The 25,127-nt window shown below is 34.3% G+C and overlaps 1 protein-coding gene and 1 non-coding gene across 3 annotated transcripts in view; one reads left to right on the top strand and one right to left on the bottom strand.

Moving 5' to 3' along the window:
- Positions 1-25,127, bottom strand: part of GALNT13 (polypeptide N-acetylgalactosaminyltransferase 13) — an 829,184-nt gene that overhangs the window by 741,094 nt on the left and 62,963 nt on the right. The gene's annotated exons all lie outside the window — the stretch shown is intronic.
- LOC132522517 (U6atac minor spliceosomal RNA) lies at positions 5,023-5,148 on the top strand. Its single transcript, XR_009541258.1, has one exon. It is a non-coding gene; the product is annotated as a U6atac minor spliceosomal RNA (small nuclear RNA).

Here is a 25,127-nt window from a genome sequence, read left to right on the forward strand (position 1 = left end):
GAAACTGGCCTACTTCAAAAGCTACTGCCTGAGGTTTTGGCTTCTGATCAGCCTACACCTAGGTCTGAGATCCTCCCCACTGGGATATGGACAGGTTTTGGCATGCCCTCCACTACTGAGACCTACTAAGAACAAAGAAGGTAGTCTGGACAATCACAATTGTTTGAGAGACAACAAAGAACTTGGACTGAGCTAAGCAATAAATTTCATCTCCTACATGAGACCTTTTTGTCAAGACTGGAAGAGGTGACTGTTTTATCTAATGTGCAGAAGCCAACAAGAGAGTCAAGGAAAATAAAGAAACAGAGAGCTATGATACCAATAAAAGAACAAGATAAAACTCCAAAAATAGACTTTAATGAAATGGAGATAAGTGATTTACCCTATAAAGGGTTCAAAATAATGGTCACAAGGATGCTCACTGAGGTCAGGAAAACAATGCATGAACAAAGTGAGAATTTTGACTAAGAGATAGAAAATATAAGAGTGTACCAAACAGAAATCAGAGAGCTGAAGAATACAATAACTAAAGTGAAAACTTCATTAGAGGAGTTCAACAATAAACTATATCAAGCTGAAGAAAGAATTAGTGAATGCAAAACAGGGCAGTGAAAATAATCCAGAGGAGCAAAAAGAAAAGAGTGATAATAGCTCAAGGGACACATGGGACAACATAAATAGACCAGTAGTCACTTTATAGGGGTCACAGAAGGAGAGGAGAGAGAGAATGGGGCAGAAAGCTTATTCAAAGAAGTAATGGCTGAAAACTTCCCTAACCTGGGGGAAGAAAGAGATGCAGATCCAGGAAGCCCAGAAAGTCCCCAAAAAGAAAAATCCAAAGAGAACCACACCAAGACACATTATAACTAAATTGTCAAAAGTTAAAAACAAGGAGAGAATCTTAAAAGCAGTAAGTGAAAAGCAACTTTTTATATATATACAAGGGAAAACCCAAAAGACTATCACCAAATTTTTCAGCAGAAACTTTACAGCCCAAAAAAAGTTGTTTTGTATTTTTTTTGCAGTCAAAATATTTATTATTTTCCTTAACTGGGTTAAATGACAATACAAATGTTGTGATCCTGTTTTAAATTTCGCATGTACTATACTTTAAATATTCAAAACTTTGTATAAAACCACACATGACTTAATTTCTTTCACAATGCCTACTATAGAAATCTTGATTTAATTGTATACGTTTTGAAATAAATTCTCTCCTTAAGCTTATTATTATAGATTTGAAAAGACTAGTTACAACTGCAACAGTAATATCTATCAGGTCCATACTTATAAACAACACACAGGAAGAAGAAAGGAGAGAACAGACTAGGGAGAGAGAAGAAGAGATGTTCATTTATATTGTTTCCAACTGGTAACAACCAGATCAGAGTATTAGTGTGGTGTGAGTGCTTCCTGAGTCATTAGGAAGGAGATTTTAATGTATTTAAGGGGAATAACCACAGAATAAATTCAAAGTGCTGAAAAAAAAAACCCTACCAACCAAGAAGGCTCTACCCAGAAAAGCTGTCATTCAGAATTTAAAACGAGGTAAAGAGTTGTTCAGACAGACAAAAACTGAAGGAGCTCATCTCCACTAGAACAACCTTACAAGAAATGTTAAAGGGACTTCTTCAAGCAGAAACAAAAGGATGCTAAGTAGTGACAGGAAAACATATGAAAGTATAAATCTCACTGCTAAAGGTAAATATGAAGTTGAATTCAAAGTACTCTAATGTGCAATGGTTGTGGGTAAATTATAAATCTAGTATGAAGGTTAAAAGACAATAGTATTGAAAATAACCATAACTACAATAATTTGTTAATGAGTTCACAAGCTAAAAGATGTAAATTGTGACATCAAAACATGAAATGCACTGGGGGAGAGTTAAAATGTAGACCTTGTGTATGCATCTGAAGTTAAGTTGTTATCAGCTTAAAATAAACTATTAGAAACATGTTTTATATAAACTACATGGTAACCACAAAGAAAAACCTATAGTAGGTATACAAAAGACAAATAGAAAAGAATCTAAGCATACTACTACAGAAAATAATCAATTCACCATGTAAGAGAGCAAGGGAAGAAGAAAGGGAGAAAGGAAATAAAACAGCCAGAAAACAATTGACAAAATGGCAACACATACCTATCAATAATTACTTTAAATGTAAATGGGCTATTTCTTCAATCAAAGTACACAGATTTGCTGAATAGATAAAAAATCAAGACCCAGGGCTTCCCTGGTGGCACAGTGGTTGAGAGTCCGCCTGCTGATGCAGGGGATGCGGGTTCGTGCCCCGGTCTGGGAAGATCCCACATGCCACGGAGCGGCTAGGCCTGTGAGCCATGGCTGCTGAGCCTGTGTGTCCAGAGCCTGTGCTCTGCAATGGGAGAGGCCACAACAGTGAGAGGTCCGCGTACCGCAAAAAAAAGAAATCAAGACCCAAATATATACTGCCTACAAGATACTCATTTCACTTTAAGGACACACATAGACTGAAAGTAAAGGGATGGAAAAAGATATTCTTCCAAATGGAAACCAAAAGAGAGCAGAGATAGCCAAACTTATATCAGTCAAAACAATGCTTTAAATCAAAGACTAATAATAAGCAAAAAAAGTCATTATATATTGCTAAAGGGATTAATCCAATAAGAGGACCTAACATTTGTAAATATTTATGTACCCAACATAGACACACCTAGATATATAAAGCAAATACTAACAGACCTAAAGAGAGAAATAGACAATAATACAATACTAGTAGGGTACTTCAATACCCCACTTTAAATGATGGGTACATCATCCAAAAAGAAAAGTAATAAGAAAACATTAGACTTAAACTGCACGTTAGACCAGACGGACTTAAGAGATATTTATAAAACATTCCACCCAACACCAGCAGTATACACATTCTTCTCAGGCACACATGGAACATTTTCCATGATAGATCCTATGCCAGGCCATAAAACAAGTCAATTTAAAAAGTAGGAAATCATATTAAGCATTTTTTTCCCAAACACAATGATATGAAACTAGAAATCAATTACTAAAACAAAAGTAGAATATTCACAAATATGTGGAGATTAAACAACATGAACAACCAATAGGTCAAAGAAAAAAATCAAAACAGAGATATCAAAAACTGTCTTAAAAAAAAAAAAACTGTCTTAAGACAAATGAACATGGAAACACAACATACCAAAACTTATGGGATGCAACAAAAGCAGTTCTAAGAGAGAAGTTCATAACAGTAAAGGCCTACATTAAGGAAAAAGAAAGAGCTAAAATTAAAAACCTAACTTCACCCCTCAAGGAACTAGAAAAAGAAGAATAAACAAAGCCCAAAAATAGTATAAAGAAACACATAAAAAATCAGAGTGGAAATTAATGAAATAGAGGCTGAAAAGACAATAGAAAAGATCATAGAAAAGATCAATGAAACTAAGAGCTGTTTTTTTGAAAAAACTGACAAACCTTTAGCTAGATTCACCAAAGCAGGGGAGGGGGAACTAAAATAGATAAAATTAGAAATGAAAGTAGACACACTAGAATTTATATCACAGAAATACAAAAAATCATAGATGTTAATATGAAAAAGTATACACCAACAAAGTGGACAATCTAGAAGAAATGGATACATTCCTAGAAACATACAATCTATCAAGATTGAAATCAGAAAGTAATAACAAAAAATCTGAAAAGACAAATTTCCAGTAAGGAGATTGATTTAGTAACCAAAAAACACTGACAAAGAAAACTCCAGGATCAAAATGCCTTCACTGGTGACTTCTACCAAACATTTAAAGAAGAACTAATACCAAATCTTCTCAAACTCTTCTAAAAAACTGAAGAGGAGGGAATACTTCCAAACTCATTTTAATAGGCCAGCATTACCCTGTCCAAAGCCAGAAAAGGATTCCACAAGAAAAGAAAATTATAGGCCAATATCCCTGATGAACACAGATGCAAAAATCCTCAACAAAATATTAGCAGACCAAATTCAACAGCACATTAAAAGGATCATAACATTAACAATTGGGATTTATTCCAGGGATGCAAGGATGGTTTAATAGCTATAAATCAATCAATGTGATATATCACCATAGGCAATGAAAAATAAAAATCATATGAACATCTCAATAGATGCAGAAAAAGTATTTGATGAAACTCAACATCCATTCATGATAAAAACTCTCAGCAAAGTGGGTATAGAGGGACATACCTCAACATAATAAAGGCCATATATGACAAGCCTACAGCTAACATCATACTAAATGGTGAAGAGCTGAAAGCTTTTCCTCTCAGAAAAGGAACAAGACAAGGATGCCCACTCTTGCCACTTTGATTCAACATGGTACTGGAAGTTCTAGTCAGAGCAATTAGGCAAGAAAAATAAATAAAAGGCATCCAACTGGAGAGGAAGAAGTAAAACTGTCTCTATTTGCAGATAACATGATATTATATACAGAAAACCACAAAGACTCCACTAAAAATTACTGGAACTAATAAATGATTTCAGTAAAGTTGCAGGATACAAAATCAATATACAAAACTCAGTTGTGTTTCTATACTCTAACAACAATCAGAAAGAGAAATTAAGAAAATTATCCCATTTACAATTGCATCAAAAATAATAAAATGTCTAGAAATAAATTTAACCAAGGAGGTGAAAAATCTGTTTATTTAAAACTGTAAGTCATTAATAAAAGAAACTGAGGAAGCCACAAATAAATGGAAAGATATCCCATGTTCATAACATTATCAAAATGCCCATATTACTCAAAGCAATCTACAGATTCAATGCAATCCCTAACAAAATTCCAAAGGGAGTTTTCACAGAAATTGAAAAAAAAAATCTTAAAGCTTATGGAACCACAAAACACACGAAATAGCTACAGAAATCTTGAAAAAGAACAAAGCAGGAGGCATCACACTTCCTGATTTCAAATTATGTTATAAAAGTATATAAAAGTTATATAGTAATCAAAACAGTATGATATGGGCATAAAAACAGACACATAGAGTGTTGTATAAAAGGAGAGAAGATTAGCACTGCCCCTGACAAGAATGGCAGAGCCTCTCAGGCCTGACAATATTCATGTGGTTAAGGCATTAACACCTACTTCATGACCTCTAACCACCGTTTTTGAAGAAACAAAAACACTAATTTGAAAAGATATACACACAGCAATGTTTATGGCAGCATTATTTACAATAGCCAATGTATGGACGCAACCTAAGTTTGTATCAACAGATGAACAGATAAAGAAGATTATATATATAAACACAAACATACACATACATACAATGGAATATTATTCAGCCATAAAAAAGAATAAAATTTTGCCATTTGCAACAACATATCTGGACCTAGAGGATATTATGCTTAGTGAACTGTCATACAGAGAAAGACAAATACTGTATGTTTTCACTTACATGTGGAATCAAAAAATAAAACAAATGAACGAATATAACAAAACAGAAACAGACTCACAGATACAGAGAACAAACTAGTGTTTACCACAGGAAAGAGGGGTGGGGGAAGGAGCTAGATAGGGGAAGGGGATTAAGAGGTACAAATTACTAGGTCTAAAATAAGATACAATGATGTAATATACAGTGCTGGGAATATAGGTAATATTTTATAACTTTATATGAAGTATAATCTATAAAAATATATCACTATGTTGTACACCTAAAACTAATATAATATTGTAAAAAACTATACTTGAGTTAAAAAAAAAGACACATAGATCAATGGGAAAAGCCCCCCAAAAAATCCATATATATATACGGTCAATTAATTTTCAACAAAGTAGCCAAGAATATACAATTGGGAAAGAATAATCTCTTCAATAAATGGTGTTGGGAAAACTGGACAGCCACATGCAAAGGAATGTTATTGGATCCTTATCTTACATCATACACAAAATCAACTTAAAATGGATTAAAGACTTGAATATAAGAACTGAAGCCATAAAAATACTAGAAGAAAACAGAGGTAAATTCTTGTTATCAGTCCTAGCAATGACTTTTTAGGCTTAGACACCAAAAACAGAGATAATAAAATAAAAAAATAAACATATGGGATGACATCAAATAAAAAACTTCTGCACAACAAAGGAAACCATCAACAAAATGCAAAGGCAACATATGAAATGGGAGAAATATCTGCAAATTATATATCTGGCAAGGGGTTAGTATATAAGAAACTCAGACAACTCAGTAGCAAAAACCCGCAAGCAATCTGATTTAAAACATGGGCAGAGGATTTGAATAAACATTTTTCCAAATAAGACATGCAAATGGCCAACAGGTACATGAAAAGAGCTCAACATCACTAATCATCCCAGAATGCAAATCAAAACCATAAAAAGATATTACCTTATACTTGTAGGAATAGCCATCATCAAAAAGACAAGAGATAGCAAGTGCTGGTTAGGATGTGGAGAAGTGGAAACCCTTGTGCACTGTTGATTGGGATGTAACATGATGCAGCCAGTAGGAAAAACAGTATAGAGGTTACTCAAAAAGTTAAAAATACCACATGATCTAGCAAACCCACTTCTGGGTATATAGCCAAAGGAAATAAAATCACTATCTCAAAGAGTTTTCTGCTCCCCCATGTTCATTGCAGTATTATTTACTGTAGTCACAGCATTGAAACAACTATCTATTGATATGTGAATAGGTTAAAAAATTATGGTATATATATATATATATATATATATATATATATATAATGGAATATTATTCAGCCATAATAAGGAAGGAGTTCTGCCATTTGCAACAATATGGATGGACCTTGAGGGCATTATGTTAAATGAAATAAGTTAGAGATAAACAAATATCGTATGATCTCACTTATATGTGGAATCTGAAAAATTAAACTCACAGAAAAAGTGAACAAGCTGATGGTTGCCAGAGGCAGGGGGTAGGTGGGAGAAATGTGTGAAGGTGCTCAAAAAGTACAAAATCCAGTTATAGGATAAATAAGTTCTGGGGATGTAATATATAGCATGATGACTATAGTTAGCAATATTGTATTGTATATTTGAAGTTTTCTAAGTTTAGATCTTAAAAGTTCTCATTACAAGAAAAACTTGCAAGGTGCGTGAGGTGATAGACATTAATTAAACTTATGTGGTAATTATTTAGCAATATATATGTATATCAAATAATTATGTTGTACAACTTAAACTAATACATTATGTCATTATATCTCAATAAAACCAGAAAAAATAAATTTTTATTTTATTCTTCTCTGTATTGTCTTTTTAAACTCATGGTCCTTTCTGTCCCCTCTCAGTCCTCCTGCATCAGTTGTCCACTTAAGTTTAGATTTTTCTAGCGAAAAACTTACTGCCCATACTTCATTGTCTTAGTTCTATTACCTGGCGTATCCGTGGATATGTTGGAGTCCCTCAGCTAAAGCTGAGTTTCTAGGTGGGCCTATGGATTATCCACTCAGTTCTCCAATGAGAACTGGAAACAAGATGGTGTGGCTTATCTCTAGCAGCACTTATTTTGGTCAAATGAATTTGTTTGCTGCTAGAAAGCATTTGTTCAAGTTAACTATTCCAGAAATTTCTCTGTAACCATGAAATTTTCTACAAAATGAAAACTTACAGACAACTCAGGTACTCTGTAAAGATGGCTTACTTTGCAAAAAACTGTTAGGATTCACCTAAATGGTTCATTTTACCGCCCATTCTGTGTTTCATGTGACTATGACACTTTGTTTCCCTGAAGAGATGAGAAAATACCCAAACTTCAATTTGAGTGTCTGAGCTAAGCTAAAATTCATGGGAGTTTTCCCTGGGTGCTCTAGATAGGATGCTTTCCCTATCTCAAGAAATCACAAAGATGGAGGTGGGTTACAATTCACTTAAAGTCAATGAATTATGTAAAATCCTGTGAAGAATAAACAGGAAAGCATCAGTGCCATTCTACTCCTTGTCTCAAAGTATACTCTCCATCATCTCTGTATCATGCCTTATAGATCATTTTTAACATGTGGTTATTTTATAAATTAAAAATAAAAAATTACTCAAAATAACATTACAGTCAGAACAGTAGCATATTCCCTCCCCATATTGTTCCTCTGAAAGACGTATGACTTTCTGTATCTGATTGACCTCACTTCTATTGATGCTTTAACAGTATGTTTCACAATCATCTTAATTGTAAATAGAAAGCCATAAGACTTGGAAGCCTATATTAGCAAATAAAAATTTGGAATTCTGTGCTAGAAAAAAAATTTTCCATGTCTTTTTGTTTCTAAAGCCAGAATACTCATGGGCAAAGCCCCTTTGATGTCCTGGTTAGATTTCCCAATAAATATGGGGTCAACCACACCCAGGATAGATCTTAATCCCTAGATCAGGGAGAGAGGCACAAAAATCCATCACCTAACAGGGAGGTTATGTTTTCCCATGCCATGAGCTAAAACCTCTGGGAAAGCTGCAGTTTTCCTGCTTCCCTCTCAATACAAACCAATATGCCTAAGAGACCCTAGGAGACAGTAGAACCTTAAGGTTAAGGTTGTTCCTTGAGACTGACTAGAATTTATTAGCCAGATAACTAGCACAGCCAAGGCTTTTGTTCATTGTCTGATTTAATTGTCATGTTAGCAATGAAAACTTTATCATGTAAGTGCTCATAGCATTTACGTCTATTTTATGGTCTCCTGTGAAATTCCATTTTAAATTGCAGGTGACTGCTAATAATTCCAGGAGTAATGTCCATGTGTTTCACACACCTGATCAATCTTAGCATTTGTGAGTTTAACTCTATAAAATATTACTTACTGACCATTGCAACAGACCATATATATTGCTCTGCTGACTTACAGTCCCTGGATCTCTACTATCCACAGATGAAATGGTTCTAATCCCCTGGGATGAAATCACCTTTTGTTCTCATCCTGTGTCTTCTAGCTAGGTTAAAACAGCTAAAGCTATTGCCTTTGTGTCTTCAGAATCGTTAAGTCTTTATTTCCACTCTGACAGGTCTACCGTCAATGTTGCTGAGAATCAGTCTTCTTCATACACTTCATTTTCCCTTTGTGAATTTTCAGCTGGAGAAGAGGTTTGATCTAACAAGCGATGCATTGTTTTCTGCTCTGGGTAATTTAACTTCTTCATGGTCTAATGTTATCAAATCTAGGCTGCTATTAAAATCACTCTATGCCAAATGTGTTTTCTTAGTGTTGACATTACAGCTTATGAATTTAAATTTTAGGTCATACAGTGGAATAAGACTTAAGATTAAAATTAGTTTTGTATATACTATTTTCCTGGAGATAAAATTAAATTATAACAATCTAGCATGAAAGTAAAAATGTTTTATTGACTCAGTTATGGATCTAACCTTGAGGCTTAACCTCAAGAATTGACATAAAAATCATTTATTACATATATTGGTGTTGTGATAAATGTGCAAAGAGAACTATTTTAAAGCCAGGCTCCCTTAGGAATTTAGAGTTTAAAACATTAAAAAAAGACTCTAAGGACATATCAATACTTAGAAAATAATATGCATGTGTGTAAAATTGCATATAAATGTATGCACAGAAATATATTTTGATTATATTTTCCCTGAATAAAAGTCTTTTATATGTGCTTATATGTGAATATATATGTATGTATGTTTATAAATATACATACAGAGATGGACTGTCACAATCTTTAGAGTACAGAGTAAATTTCAGTCAATATACATTTGTTGAGTATATTTAAGTAAAAACTTTCAGTCAGACATAGGAACACAATATTTTATATTTAAGACATTGTGACTTTTTAAAAAATATTTTGTCCATTACAAGGATGCAGTCTTTTATGAAAGAAATGTTGTGTTTGAAATAGTTAGTGGCCTAAAGCCACCAGTCCAATTTTGTCCAAGACTGTGATTAAAACAAGAGCATCTTTTGCAAATATATATTTATATATACATATATACACATATACATATATATGTGAGTGTGTGTGTATATATACATATAAGTATATATAAATAAATAAATATTTATATATATGTGTGTATAGAGAGAGAGAGAGAGAAAGAGAGAGGGAGAGATTGTAGTACCCAACAAAGAAAATTGAGGAAAGGAGTACAAAAAAAGCAAGCTTTTCTTTTTTTTAATGTTTTCAAAGGCTTAATATGAATATTTATATATTTCTTAATTTTTTTTTCTCCTTCAGATAAAGGAAGTAGCTATTCTGTGAGTTAGAAAGGCAAATTAAATGAAATTAGATAACTGACTGGAAGAATAGTGCTAAGGAAACAGACCGTGTCTGAGAAAGACAGGATGTTTGGCTTCTAAAAGATAAGCAATCCAGCAACGCTTTGACACCATGGCCTTAAAATTTTGACACATTACTAGCTAAGGTTTTTTTTGTTGCAATCTACAATTTAGGATAAGTCAAAAAAAAGTTTAAGTAACAATGGGAAAGGTAATGGCATGTGCCTAGAACATGTCTTTCTTTTAAAAGTTCCTCTAGAAATGTCATGTCAAAATACATCACTGCAATACAGTGGGGCAAAGATGGTGTCTTTAATAAATAGTTCTGGGGCAATTAATATCCATATGAGGGGTGTGGAAATATCTTAACTTTCTACCTCATACCATTCACAAAAAGTAAATACAAAATGGTTTTCAGATGTAAATTTGGGAAGTAAATCAATGAAACATTTAGAGAAAAACAGGGAACATCTTTTGAACCTTACAGTAAACAAAGATTTCTTAAATAGGATATAAACACACCAACAATGACAAAAAAATTGATAAACTTAACTATGTTAAAATTAATTACTCTTGCTTATCAAAAAAGACCACTAAGGATGAAAAGGCAACCACAGAGAGTGGGAGAAGACATTTATGCCATGTATATTCAACAAAAGACTCATATAAGATTACATAAAGAACTCAAAATCGAAAAACAAACAAAAAAGGCAACCAAACATAAAAATGTAAAAAATCTGAAGCAAATTAAAAGATTATATGCAACTATTTAATAAACATAGAAAAAGCTGCTCAGCTCACCAGTCATCAAAGAAATAAAAGCTAAAACCCAAAACAACATCAGTACACAGGCTCCAGAATGGCTAAAATAATAAAAACAGAAAATAAGTGTTGACAAGGACACAGAAAATCTCAGACTCTCAAGCACTGCTTATTTGTCAGCTTCCCCTAAAACTGACATGAGCGTAACCTATGGCCCAGAATTCCACTCCACTTGACAGAAATACATTTACATATTTTCTAAAAAAACATGCACTGAAGTGTTCATAGCAGCGCTATTCACAATAGCCCTAAGTCAGAAACTACCCAAATGCTCATCAATATAAATGAATTCTGGCACATTTGGCAAATGAAACACTACACAACAATGAGAATAAATAAACTATAACCATGTTTCAATATTATAGGTGAATTTCAAATGATGCTGAGAGAAAAAAATTAGACTCAAAAGAATACATATATTAATAAGGAAAATTTATTCTATTAATATATAATATAAAATATGTAATAAAGAATATTTATTATACATTTATTTTTATATTAGATTAAGGGCTAGTTTTATGTTGTGAGATATATCTTGTTAATAAAAGCCTTGATAAAATATTTAAATTTTAATATATAAAATAGCATATTCAAAGAAACAAATGATGATTTGGCCTCATGACATAAATTAATCTATGTTTAAGATTTGAAGTTCAAAGTTAAAAAACTTTCCCCTCATGAGACTAAACCCAAAATTAGAATTTCAGGCCCAATTTATCATTTGAAAATTTCCTTAGGTGCAGTTAGAAATAACAGAAATCACCTGGCTAGAACAAGTGGCAACAATTCAATGGAAGCCTTACGGAAGCTGAAGCGTTTCTCTGTCCTGCATTCCTCAGATGCCCAAATCAAATGCTAATTAAGCTCTGTGACCTACATGCTCGCCCTGCCACAGATTCTGGAATCAAATGTAGGGAGATCTTTAAAGAATCTTATCCAGGAATTCAGTAGTTTGATAATGTCAGTCTTGTAGTTCTCGATATTTCTCTAGACTAGCATTATTTGTTTTTTATAATTCGTTCTTTCTTTTATATAACATGTTTTTATAACCAGCTCTTGCCTTTTCCTTGTTAAGCAGTTCTTGCCTAGTAACCCAGTTCCTGTTCATTGGTTTCTGCTTTGAGTGATCCATCCAGGAGTGTCCTGCTCGATGTCCTGCCTCCCATCACAGCACTTTCTAGACAGAAGTCTCACTGTGCTTCTCTTTTTCCTGTGGCCTGCATGGTTCTCACTGGATTTGCTTGGTGCTGATAGCCAGTGTGTTCCTGGACAATGAACCGTTGCCTATTTCCAAGCTTTACCAAAACCCTGCTTTGCCTGCAAGCCCGGACATTCACCTGTTCCTCCTCACCCAGACCTCTGTGGACTTTTACCAATGCTAGTTTCCAAACCTCTTTTTCAGCCATCTCACCTCACCTGGGAAGGTATCCTAAGGTAGCCATAAGCCTGGCATGCATTATGCTTCCTCCCTCTAGAATCCCTCACAGTGCTGATCTCTGAGGGGCATGACAAGCCCAGTGGATCTTTCTCACCTCTGAGCTGCAACTGCCTCAACCAGGCCTTTGTGAAAACTGCAGCAAGAAGGTGGCAGAAATTAAGAACAGAATATTTTTATTTTTGACTCAGTCAGACTCAGGATGTGACAAGACAAAAAACAGCCTGGAATTCTCCATCCTTAACAATGTTTACCAAATCCTGCCCCACTTGGGCATGCATCAGAGCATTGAGAGGGAACTGAAAGACAGGAAAGGCTGAGAAAACAAAAGAAGATGCAAGAAACAAAAAGAAGAGTATGAGATAAAAGGAAGAATATGTCAGAGCAATTTGCGCACTTGCTTATTCAGCTGTTACTTTGAAGTCTCCTTTGTATTGAGTTGGTCAAAAAGTTCGTTCGAATTTTTCCATAATGTCGTATGGAAAAACCCGAACGAACTTTTTAGCCAACTCAATAGAGGACATTACTGCTATAGCCTCTTTCTCCACTATTTGCTTATTCTGGCTTTGCCCTGTTTAATCAATCACTGGGTGTCCATTCCACTTTGCATTTTTCTTTAACTATGAAGAGCAGGCTTTAGTTGTCCTAGACCTTGACTTATCCTCAGACCTAACCACATGACTTTGGAAATATCACTAACTCTTGTTGGTTTCCTCATTTAAAAATGGCTTGTTTGGATTAGATCAGCAGTTCTTTTTATTTAGGAGAGTAAATTTCCTTTTATTTACTAAAGTCATAAAGTTCATGAGAATAATTAGGGTGCGTCCCTGACTTAGTCGGAGTGAAATGAGGGACAGAGGACTGACTGCTAGAACCATGGTGAGTACTCCAGATTCCAGAGCCAGATAAAGAGAGTTTGAATCCTTGCTTTCCCATTTACTCACCATGATAGTCAGACATAGATTCAAGCAGCCTCAGTTTCCTCATCTATGAAACACAGATAATATTAGGGTTGACTCCACTGGGTTATGACTCAGAACATAAAAGGCACTCAATAAATATTTGCCACTACAAATTTTTATTTTGAGATCTACTAGTCTAACTAGAAAAGTTTCAGAATAATGCTAAGAACAGTGAAGTACAAATAAATCAGGACACAGTTTCAAATCCTACTTTGGCTACTTGGCCACTGTGGTACCTTGGATGAGTGACTTAACCTGACACTTCCTCCTCTATGAAATGTGATTAGAATAGAAACTTCTAAGCTATCTTCCAATTCTACGTGCTATAATTACCTAGCCTGTTATTTTGGAAAAAGTCTTTAAATATTTGTGGGGCTCAGTAGGGACTGAATCTTACCTTACTGTAGTTCAGCACCAAGACTTATCATAAGAACTCCAGGAACCCATATTATAATAAACATATTTTCCAAATAAAGAATTCTGTTTTAAAATATTATTTACCATGATATGTTGAAGTTTATATTTATCATGCTTTTCTTTCTGCCAGGTTTACTAAATAATTTTGTTTAAAATAACAAAAGTATTTTATTATTAAAGATGTACTGAATAAACTTTGAAACCATATAATCAAGGGGCATAAAAAAGGCAGAAATAAAACTATATTAAAAGCGTCAGTACAATACAGTTGCATGTATTTCACTATACATTTTTTACCTACCAGTCTTTATTTTGAATTTGTATTTTCTTCTCAGTTGTTTTTGCCTAAAATAATTAATAAACCTTGTAGAGAAGAAATTTTCATTAGAAGTCATAAGGGAATTGAATGTCAAGTAACTTCAGATTAAATTATGTGTGCATATGTATAAAGGTGTATGTATATGTATGTGTATGTGCATATTTGGTTATGCACAAGATGTATTAGAGAGGTATTATATATATTATAGAGATATAAATCCATGCTCTTATCTACACACACACACACACACACACACACACACACACACACAATTTTTAGGCCCTAAAACTTGCTAAAAAATAATCTGCAAGCAAAGAGATAGTACACACAAGATATGCCAACCACTAAGAAAAAAACATATCTGCCTAGTAATTAATGTAATTCTGAAAGTTCACTATCATTTTCTAATGTATTTGAAGAAAAGCCACTGGATTTGAGAAGTTCTAACCCTTAGTAAGATCACATAGTCAAAACATCCATGTCAGTGTATATTTCCTTTCTCCTCTCTCTTTTCCCTTCTCTCCTCCCTTCACTTTTTCTCTTCGTAATGCTCTGTGTATTTGTTTTCTACTGATGGACAACAAATTACCAAAAACTTAGCACTTTAAAACAACACACATCTTTTATCTCACAGCTTCTGTAGGTCAGGAGTCAAGGCATGACAGCTTAGGTAGGTCCACTGCTCAGGCTTTCACAGGTTCTCAACTGAAAGATCAACTAGATAAGAATCTGCATCCAAGCACCAGCTGTTAGAAGAATGCATTTCCTTGTGGCTGTTGGAAGACACCCTCATGCCCTAAATGCTGCCCACAGGTCCCTGCTGTGGGGCCCTCTCCATAGGCAGTTCACAACCTAACTGTTTATTTCGTCAAGGCCATCAGAAGAATCTCTGGCCAAATTCTGCTAATACAGAATCTTATACAACACAAACATAACCATAGGAGAAACTTTCCAACACCTTTGCAATATAATATAACCTAATCAAGGGAATGCCCTTTGGCAGAAGGATGTGATTCATTGAGAGTCCACTTAGGGTGTGTTTGCCACACTGTATGATAGTAATTTGCTAAGAGTTCCTTTCCAAAGATCACTAGTAACCCACACTGCTGAACTTCAGCCTTAGAATAGGGTCCACTGAGTTTTTTTTAATCAGAAACAATGTTTTCAACTTCAAAAAGGAAACTAATGCTAATATGTTGACCGCACTTGACCTTTATCTCCACAGGGTCATTTAAATATTTACACCTACTGTATTCACAAGTTTGACTGACAAGAACTTTATAAAATATTTATGCTGTCAAAAAACAGCATGGATCTCATGAGAATATTGCTTTTTGGTTTAAAATTTATACTGAAAAGTTGTTCTGTATAATGACAATGAAGATATACTTCACTTCTTTTAAAAGCCAAGATGAATATTATTTTAGTACAGTATTAGTATTTGCAGAAAGTTGTAAAAATGGAGAGGATAGAGAATTGAGAGTGCAGACAGTGTGTAAAAAGGAGATTTATTAGTGTAGTCTTCAAATCTCCTCAATCTTTTCATAAAACAAATAATCAGAGTAGTGAAAAGAAAAAACAATCCATAAACATCTGGAAAAAATCTAGTGACAAAATATCCCTACCAACTTTTGAGAATAAAAATTGGTGGTGTCAAACCATCACCTGTAGCATGATCTGTACAGGACAAAGAAAGTACAGAGAAAGGGAGCTCCTGTGGTACTAAGAGCTCAGAAACAATAAGTAAGCCAAAAGATTCACGTGCAAAAAGAAAGAACTCTCTTTTTCTGGAATCCTTAGCCATTCAGAGCTAAGAATATTCATGAAAGTTGGATAAGGATACACTGGCTCCAATTTGAGAGTGAGTTCCAAAACAAGGAAAATATCAGAAGGTGCTAGTTAAGTTCGCCCATGAAGGAGTTTGGAATTATTGAACAAAAACTCTCTTATGGAAGAACAGAGACCCAAGGGGGTTAAAAAAATTTCTGTGACTAGATGGAAAATTGAGTGAGGCAAAAATCTTAGGCATAAAGGAGCAAGAAGTTTCAGATTCTGAGTAGTAGATGGGAAAAGGTCCTAAGGAGGTAGTTCTTAGAACTGTGGACATGGCCACACAAAGAAGACATATTTTTAATGCTTTATGATGGAAGAGGGCTATCAAGAAATAAAGCTACCCTGACCCACACACCATCACAGAAACATCCCTCTAAAGTACAAGAAAACCCATGTCAATTAACATGAATAACAGAAATGGATTATGATCAAACTTTATACAAAGATGTTGAAAGAAAAAAAGGAAAGAAAATGAACTTACTATAAATACACAAACATGAAGGAAGGTCCACTAAAAAGTCTGACTACAAATCAGAAGTAAATCATGTAAATTAAGAAAACTCTAATGTGCTTAACTGAAAGTACAAATTCAAAAATCTCAAAAATGAGATTATAAAACAAGAGGAGGATTTGAAAATAGAGTTTTCAGAGCTAAGTACAAAATTAGAACAAAAAAGAAAGAAGTATTTTTTTCAGTAAGGAATGCTCAACTAGAATAAACTTGAATGAATACCATGGAAGTAAGGAAAACAAAAGATAAAAAGGAGGAAAAATAACAAACAGAAATTATATGTATGTATGTATGTATGGTTAGATAAAGAATACAAGAAAAGAAGATGTCATATAGATATAATAGGTGATTCTAAGAAGGAAAAAATATCACAAATACTAATAATTCATATAATCTTGAACAATAAAAGTCTTGAACCTACATATTTACAAGGGTACGTCATGCAGTTGGGAAAATTATTGGTGAATGGTCACTACTGAGACAACTGCTAGTAAAGCTATTGGGTTTAAAGTTAAAGAAAGAATTCTTGAGCATATAGGCAAAAAGACCAAATCATGTATAAGGGAAAGATAATGAGATTGGCAACAGACATCATCAGCAACACTTCATAACATAAGACAATGGAGATATAAATACTCAAGGAAAAAGTATGGGCTCAGGTCTTAAATGGAGCCAAATTCATTTTAAATCATGCTGTTATAAATTTGCAAAAGGACAAGGGAATATTGATCCCACGATCCATTCCTGAGAATGTATTAGAGAAGGAGCCCACCATGAATTTAGGGGAAGTTTTAGCATTTTCACTGCAAAATTATGACTAAAATAAATTGAATATATGTAACTGTAAAGCTAACAGCAATCAATAGGGATAATATGACAAAGAGAGTATAAATGTTTTCTGACAAAAGAAATGTATTACAGCTGAAACAGTGGGTAAGAAAAGCAGAGTGGATGGAATATACAAGTTTGCTGGCTCACAGGATGTTAGAGGCTATCATATCTAATCAATTCTGGGGAAAAGGGAGAGAAGAATGAAGAGGAATTTACTCACTAATTCCATTATTGTTACATTATTATGTAAGTGGTAGATTGGTAAAATAATGGACTAAGTGTATATATTAAGGTAACTATTAAGGAAAAACACAAGCCATCAGTACACACTGAATAAAGGGCATAGTACCTCCAATTTAATTACAAATGGTTCAGTAAAAATATATATACATATGCCCTGTATGTGCACCCACATGTGCGTGTGCACACATACACACACATATATACATATTAATATGTATGTATGGAGAGGGAGAGAAAGGGGAAGAATGACAAACAAAGGGGCAAAAGTGTAAAAAATTGATGAATACTGATAAAGGGAAAATAGGAGTCACTTATACAATGACCAAAATATTATTGTTCTATATGTTTGATACAAAATTTGGAAATTTAATACAATACATATTAATAGATCTAAGAAAAACATAATTTACTAAATTAATAGTTAAAAGAAATTTCCTAAATATAATAAAATCTGTATTACTCCAATTCAAAAGTTAACACTTAATCAATGGGAATACTCTAGCAATATTACCAATGAAGTCTTCAACAAGACAAGTGACCTAGCATCTTCAGTTGTATTTCACATTAAATTGGAGCTATTATCTAACCCGGTTGGGGTGTGTGTGTTTATCTCATAAGAATCTAGAAGATTACATGCAGAAGTTATTGTATTACAAAAAACAAAACCCAAAGAATCAATTAGAATCTACTACAAACCATAAAAGAGTTAAGTAACGTGCCAGGATATAAAATTAACGTTCCTAAAGCAATAGCCTTAGTATTTACAAACAATAGCAATAACCACTTTCAAGACATAATGGAAAGAAAGGCTCTATTTAAGATAAAATAATGATGATGATTATGTATTTAGGTAGAAACTTTCAAAAGTGCAGTAAAGATATGAGAAAAAATATACTCATCAAAGAAGCAAAGGATACATGATCAAATGGAAATGTATACCTTATTCTTGAGTATGAAAATTCAACTTCATAAAGGTGTCTATTCTAAGTTAATTGTGTAAATATAATCAACACCCCACCAAATACCATGACATTGTTCTTTGGAAAAAGTCAAGTTGATTATAAAGTTCATAAAAGAAATAAATAAGCAAAGTCAGCAAAGGAAATCCTGAAAAAGTATGCAGTGAAGGAATTTTACACCTAACATTACAACACTTCAAAGCCTCCAGAATTAAAGCAGCATGGTGTTATTTTACTAATAAACTGAAAGACCAATGAAAATAAATAGAATATGCAAAACAAGATCAGATATGTATAGAATTTAGTAATGATAAAAGTGTCATCTCAAGTCAATGGGAGATCAATTTTTAATGAATGGTATTGGGACAAATGGATAAGAATATGGAAATTAATAAAATTTTATCTATTCCACATATAGTGCACTAGGATAAATTCCAAATGAATCAGAAATTTCAAAATAAAAAATAAAATTATAAAACTACTAGAAAACCTGAGTGAATTTGTTTTTTAACCTGGGAGAGGAAAACATTTTCATTTCTGTCTATCTACCTATCTATTTATCTGTCATTCATCTATCCATCCATTCATCCACCCACCTACCCACCCACCCACCCAGCATTCAAGGACTTAGATACTAAAAAAAAAACAGAGACGTATAAACCTGTAATTGTACATTTGAATATAAAACCTCATATACACTCAAAAATTTTCCCTTAATATATTTACATTGTCCAGCTCTGTCCATTGAGAAAGTCTAAAAGCAGTATCAACTCACCAGCAAAGGATACCTTCAAGGCCCAGATTGTGGTTTCTAAATATTGTTTCTCATTAAAAGGAAATAGTGCTCTTTGGGAGAAATAGCTGATACCAGGTCTGGGGTGGGAAATGTAGAAAATGATCCCAGGGTACCATGTCTAAACATTGTAGGAGCCAACTTGATGGGATCCCACTGGTCTAAAATACATGTGATTGAGCATCAGACAGTATAAAAAATGCAATGGACTGAAACACCTGATACAGTAAAACCTGTAAGAAATAATATCTTTAAAACTGATTAGATATAATAAAACTTGTTAGAATATATCTTATTAGCTTCAAAATTGATCTTTTTAAGAAAAGAGAAAAATTAAAAATCTCCTAGCCAAATAAAGTAAGTTCTTTGGAGAAGTTACAGCTCGTAAATGCAGATAAAATGATAAAATTAGAACATCACCACTTTGCAAACTAATTAAATACTGTATATGGGCAATAATCAAGGATTTTAATTACTAGGTAAAAAATTGCTGTGAAAGAGTCAGGCTTTTACTACTTAACTGTAAGCATTAATGAAAGTGAAGCCTTCTAAGGTGATGCATTTAGAAGTACAGAGCACAACCTATGTCTTGTCATAACTGAATCTGAATCTATCTCTCTATATATTAGTATGATTTTACAAGAAATACAGGGCATAGCAAGACAAGGTAAATGATATCCCAAAGAAACAATCAGCCAAAGTCAGGGTATAGGACATTCCACAAGATAAAAGACTCAACTTCTTCAACTAAACTGTGGCATGGAGGAAAAAAGGAGGGGAGATTGTTAGAGAACAGGACACTTAAGAGACATAAAAATGGAAAGCAATGTGGTATCTTGCTTGGATCCATATTCAAACCAACTGTAAAAAGACATCTTTAAGACAATTAAGAAAATTTCAACACAAATTAGGTATTAACTAGCATTAGGGAATTATCGTTAATTTTGTTAGCTGTAATAATGCTGGTTATATTACAAAAATAAATGCCTTTATTCACTAGCGATGCATACGCATATATTTAAGGGTGAGTTTGCATAATGCTTGGGATTTGCCTTAATACAGTCCTGAAAACAAAGTAATACATGTAGGGTTTTCAGAGTTGCTAATATTCATTTTTATCACCACCAAAATATAATGAAATTTCTACATGCCAAAATATCCACCTTCTCAGACAGACTACCATATCTTGTTATAATTGTCCAGTGTTCCTGATGTTTTAGTTATCTATATTGATGAAATTTCCACTGTGTTCAAAACACTGCATTTGTCAGTTGGAAAAGAAATGAAAGTGAAATTGATGATCACTTGACCTGTAAGATTTTATGATTTTTCAGTGGAGCTGTAACACATACTTTGAGAAATATGCGACCAATATATTTTAACAGAAGGTATCCACGTACAGGAATACTGTAGAATTATTTCCCATTGGGGGAGGGTCACTGCCTGAAGGCAGTGGATTTTTCCTACACCTGTTTTAGGATTATTGTTAAAAACAATAGAACTTGGTGTGGATTTACAAATGTCAACCTACAAACAAACTTGGGAAGGGGAAGACAGCAGAGCTCAATTTGCTACTTAAAGTACAAACCACTGTTGGAAACCACAGTAAGGAGGTCAGCACTGGATGGTTACGATGCCATCTCTAAGATATGTGGGCTGCAGCTGAAGGTGCTATTGCAAATAACAGAACAACTCTTCCTACGCTGCCGCTGGCTGTTCTCAGAGAACCCCAGTTAGGTCTATCTGCAAACTCTGCCCACTGAGGATATATGGAGTTGCCTTAGGCTCAAGCAGAGCAGTGGAAAATAACAGCATCCCCTAACAGTAAAGGCCTGAGAAGCTCAGCTGCTTGTTAGGTGTTCCTACAGTCTTTCTAAGTTGAAAGTCTTTCTAATCACTGGTTGTACTGAGCATTAGATTATACTTTATTTAAACATACGCTCACTCAAAAATACTTATGATGCATGTAATCTCTGAGCAAAAGCAGAAAAACTCTGCTCTGCCGGAGCTTCCAGCAAAGTGAAAGAGACATGCTTTCACCAAATCATCACACTGATGAGCACATACAAACTGTGATAAGAAAAGACATATTTCTTCATAAGTGTATATCAAAGGAATCCTTTTCTAGACTGGGCAGTTTCAGGAAAGGTTTTCCTAGGGAATGACACTTAACTGAGGCTTGAAAGAAGAGTGTGCTCTGGGCAAGGTTAGTATAGCAGAAACTTTCGAGGCAGAAGGGACTGAAGGAGTGAAGTCGCTGCTACAGGAGGCCAGATGGGCTACCGTGCAAAGAGCTAAGAGGAGAATGATGAAGTTTGAGGATGAGGTAAGCCTAACTTTACAGAACGCTGGAGCCATGTTAAGGAGTTCGAATTTTATTTTAAGAGTAGTGGGAAGTCATAGAAGGGTATTGAGCAGTGGGGTAGTAATATCAGATTTATATTTTAAGAAGATTACTCTAGTTTCAGTGTAGAGAACTGGATTGAGTGAAAGCTGAATAGATGAAAAGATTGTAAATGGGTGTCACAAAAGTCCAAGCAAGAGATTATAGACAATGAAACAAAGTTGGTGGCAGTGGAGGTGAAGAGAAGGCTGAAAAGACATGTTAAGAAGGTGTAACTGACAGGCCTTGGTAAGGCATCAGACAGGGGAAAGTAGAAGGAGGGAAGTGAGGTAAGGCAGAGGGAGTCATCAAGGAAACCCGTAGTTGTCTTTATTTTTCTTTTCTATTCTATTATTTTTCTTTTCTTTTCTATTTATCAGAGGATAGTTAATATAGTTTCCTGCGCTATACAGTAGGAACTGGTTGTTTATCCATTCTATATATAATAGTTTGCATCTACTAACCCCAAACTCCCAATCTATTCCACCCCCACCTCCTCCCCCTTGGCAACCACAAGTCTGTTCTCTATGTCTGTGAGCCTGCTTCTGTGTCATAGGTAAGTTCATTTGCATCGTATTTTAGATTCCACATATAAGTTTTTGACTTACTTCACTTAGTATGATAATCTCTAGGTCTATCCATGTTGCTGCAAATAGCATTATTTCATTTCTTTTTATGGCTGAGTAATATTCCATTGTATATATGTACCACATCTTCTTTGTTTATCTGTCAATGGACATTAAGGTTGTTTCCATTTCTTGGCTATTGGAAATAGTGCTGCTAGTGAACATAGGGGTGCATATATCTTTTCAGATTATAGGTTTTTCTGGATATACACCCAGGAGTGGTCTTGCTGGATCAAATGGAAACTCTATATATTTTTAGTTTTTTGAGGAACCTCCATACTGTTCTCCATAGTGGCTGTATCGATTTACATTCCTACCATCAGTGTAGGGGGGTTCCCTTTTCTCCACATGTCTCCAGCATTTGTTATTTGTAGACTTTTTAATGATGTCTTGTTTGTTCAGCTGAATGGGTGGGAGCCAATTTTGGAGATAAGGAACATTTGGAGAAAACTAGATTTAGAGAGGTTTGGTCTGAGATATGTTGAATATAGGACATCTTACTGGAAATGTCAAATGGGCAAGTGGATATAAAAATACGTAGCTCAAAAAAAGGTCTAGAAATTTGAGTGCCATTAGCCAAATGGTAAGTGAGGCCAGAGGCATAAATGAGATTTCCTGAAGGGAGGGAGTAGAGGAGGCCTTCAATGAGCTGAATCAAGCCAACAGAGAGGGTTAATTATTTAATTTTTTAAATTGTTTGAATTTTACCAGCCAAATGTTTTAAATTTTTCTGAATTTAATAGTATTTAGATATTGCATGAATTTTCCAGTTCAACAATTTTCCCTCTCTTCTGCCATTTTAACACATTTGCAATACCTGCTGGCTTTGAAGTCATTTGGATTTTCACAATATGGCTTGAGAAAGAAAAGGATGTAGGATAGTCTTGAGCAATTTCATTATATATTGAACATTTGGGTAGAGACAGATGAAGCCTGCAAAGGAGATTAAGAAAATGGCTGAAGTGGGAAGGGTTAGCCAAGAAATCTTTTTTAGAAGTATTATATCTTCAAAAAAAAATTATAAAATTATATTATTAACATGGTATTTTTACTTAAAGATGTATTTTATAGTATCTGAACTGTGATCATTTATGTACTATAAATATTCATTTTAAATTTCATATGATTTTTTTTCTGATGTGCAAAGGATATAAAATGTATAGTCTAATAGGGAAGCAGACATTTAAATGATGTACAATTTTTAAAAAATTTAAACTGCATCTTACTGTCATTTTTTCTAATTAGAATAATCTAAACTTTAAATATAATAGAAATTGTTTCATTAGGATATCATATATAATTCTTTATTCCAGCATAGTCTAATTTAAAAAAACTGGAAAGTCATTATAGAATTTCAAGCATCACCATCTATGAAAAGAGAATAATGGATAAAAAATATTGGAAATGTGTGGAAGCACTTGACTGAAAAAAGTTATTTCACTATAATTATAGAAAGAGATATTAGAATGACAGAGAATCATCATCCATCTGCAATCTTTATAATAAAAATTTATAGTGGCATTTGTCCTTTCACAATAAATTTATTTTCCCTAGCTTTAGGCAAACGCATTATGCTGTGTTTAATGCAATGAATTAATGAATATTCAAATTAGTTATATGCTAATAATAATCTTCTTATGTAATAGTCATTTTTCTCCTTTTTTTTTTTTTTTTTGCGGTACGCGGGCCTCTCACTGTTGTGGCCTCTCCCGTTGCGGAGCACAGGCTCCGGATGCGCAGGCTCAGCGGCCATGGCTCACGGTCCCAGCCGCTCCGCGGCATGTGGGATCCTCCCGGACCGGGGCACGAACCCGTGTCCCCTGCATCGGCAGGCGGACTCTCAACCACTGCGCCACCAGGGAAGCCCCTTTCCATTATTTTTAATACTGTAAATTGGTAGAATTATAAATAAGAAAATAAAATCTGTTCTTAAGAACGATCATTCAGAAGCACTGTAACAAAGCAGTTAAAAGCAGGCACAGTAAAGGTCCAGACTGCCAGGGTTCCAATGTCCAATACTGCCACTTTCCAACTGTTTAATTCTTAATATTTTATGTCTCAGTTTTCCCATATGTAAAATGGGATAATAATGGTAACTACCACATGGGGTTGTCAAAGAATCAAATTAATCACCACAAGTAAAGTGCTTTGAACAATGCCTAGAAATAATAAACCCTAATCGGTGTCTTTTATTATTACTTTTGTTGTTATTATTTAAAATTGAAGCTTCTGTTTCCCATTAATAAAACTATAATCAAGAGTATACCAAAATATTTTTGGGAGATGCTACTGATTGAATGTTTATGTCCCCTGAAAACTCATATGTTGAAAGGCTAAATTCCACTGTGATGGTACTTTGAGGTGGAGTCTTTAGGAAGTGATTAGGTCATGAGTGGCATTAGGGCCTTTATAAAAAAGACTGGAGAGAACTCCTCTCCCCTTTCACCAAGTGTGGACACAGCAACAATACACCAGAAAGCAGGTCCTCATCATACTCTGAATCTGCCTGAGCCTTACCCTGGAGGACTTCCCAGCTTCTGCCGCCACTGGCTTTCTCACTTGTGTAGCACAAAGCACCACATTAGAGGCAAATGACCAAGTTTTGCTTCTTTTTAATTTGACAGTATCACAGAACTTTGATATTCAAGCTTGTTCTTAGAAGACACTGCAGCTAGCCCTCATTAGTTCCTCTATCCCTGTTTATGCCAAACATCACAAGAAACGCACAATGCCCAGTTCAATCCTCATCCC

This window comes from Lagenorhynchus albirostris, chromosome 6, assembly GCF_949774975.1.
Source record: "Lagenorhynchus albirostris chromosome 6, mLagAlb1.1, whole genome shotgun sequence".
NCBI lineage: Eukaryota > Metazoa > Chordata > Mammalia > Artiodactyla > Delphinidae > Lagenorhynchus > Lagenorhynchus albirostris.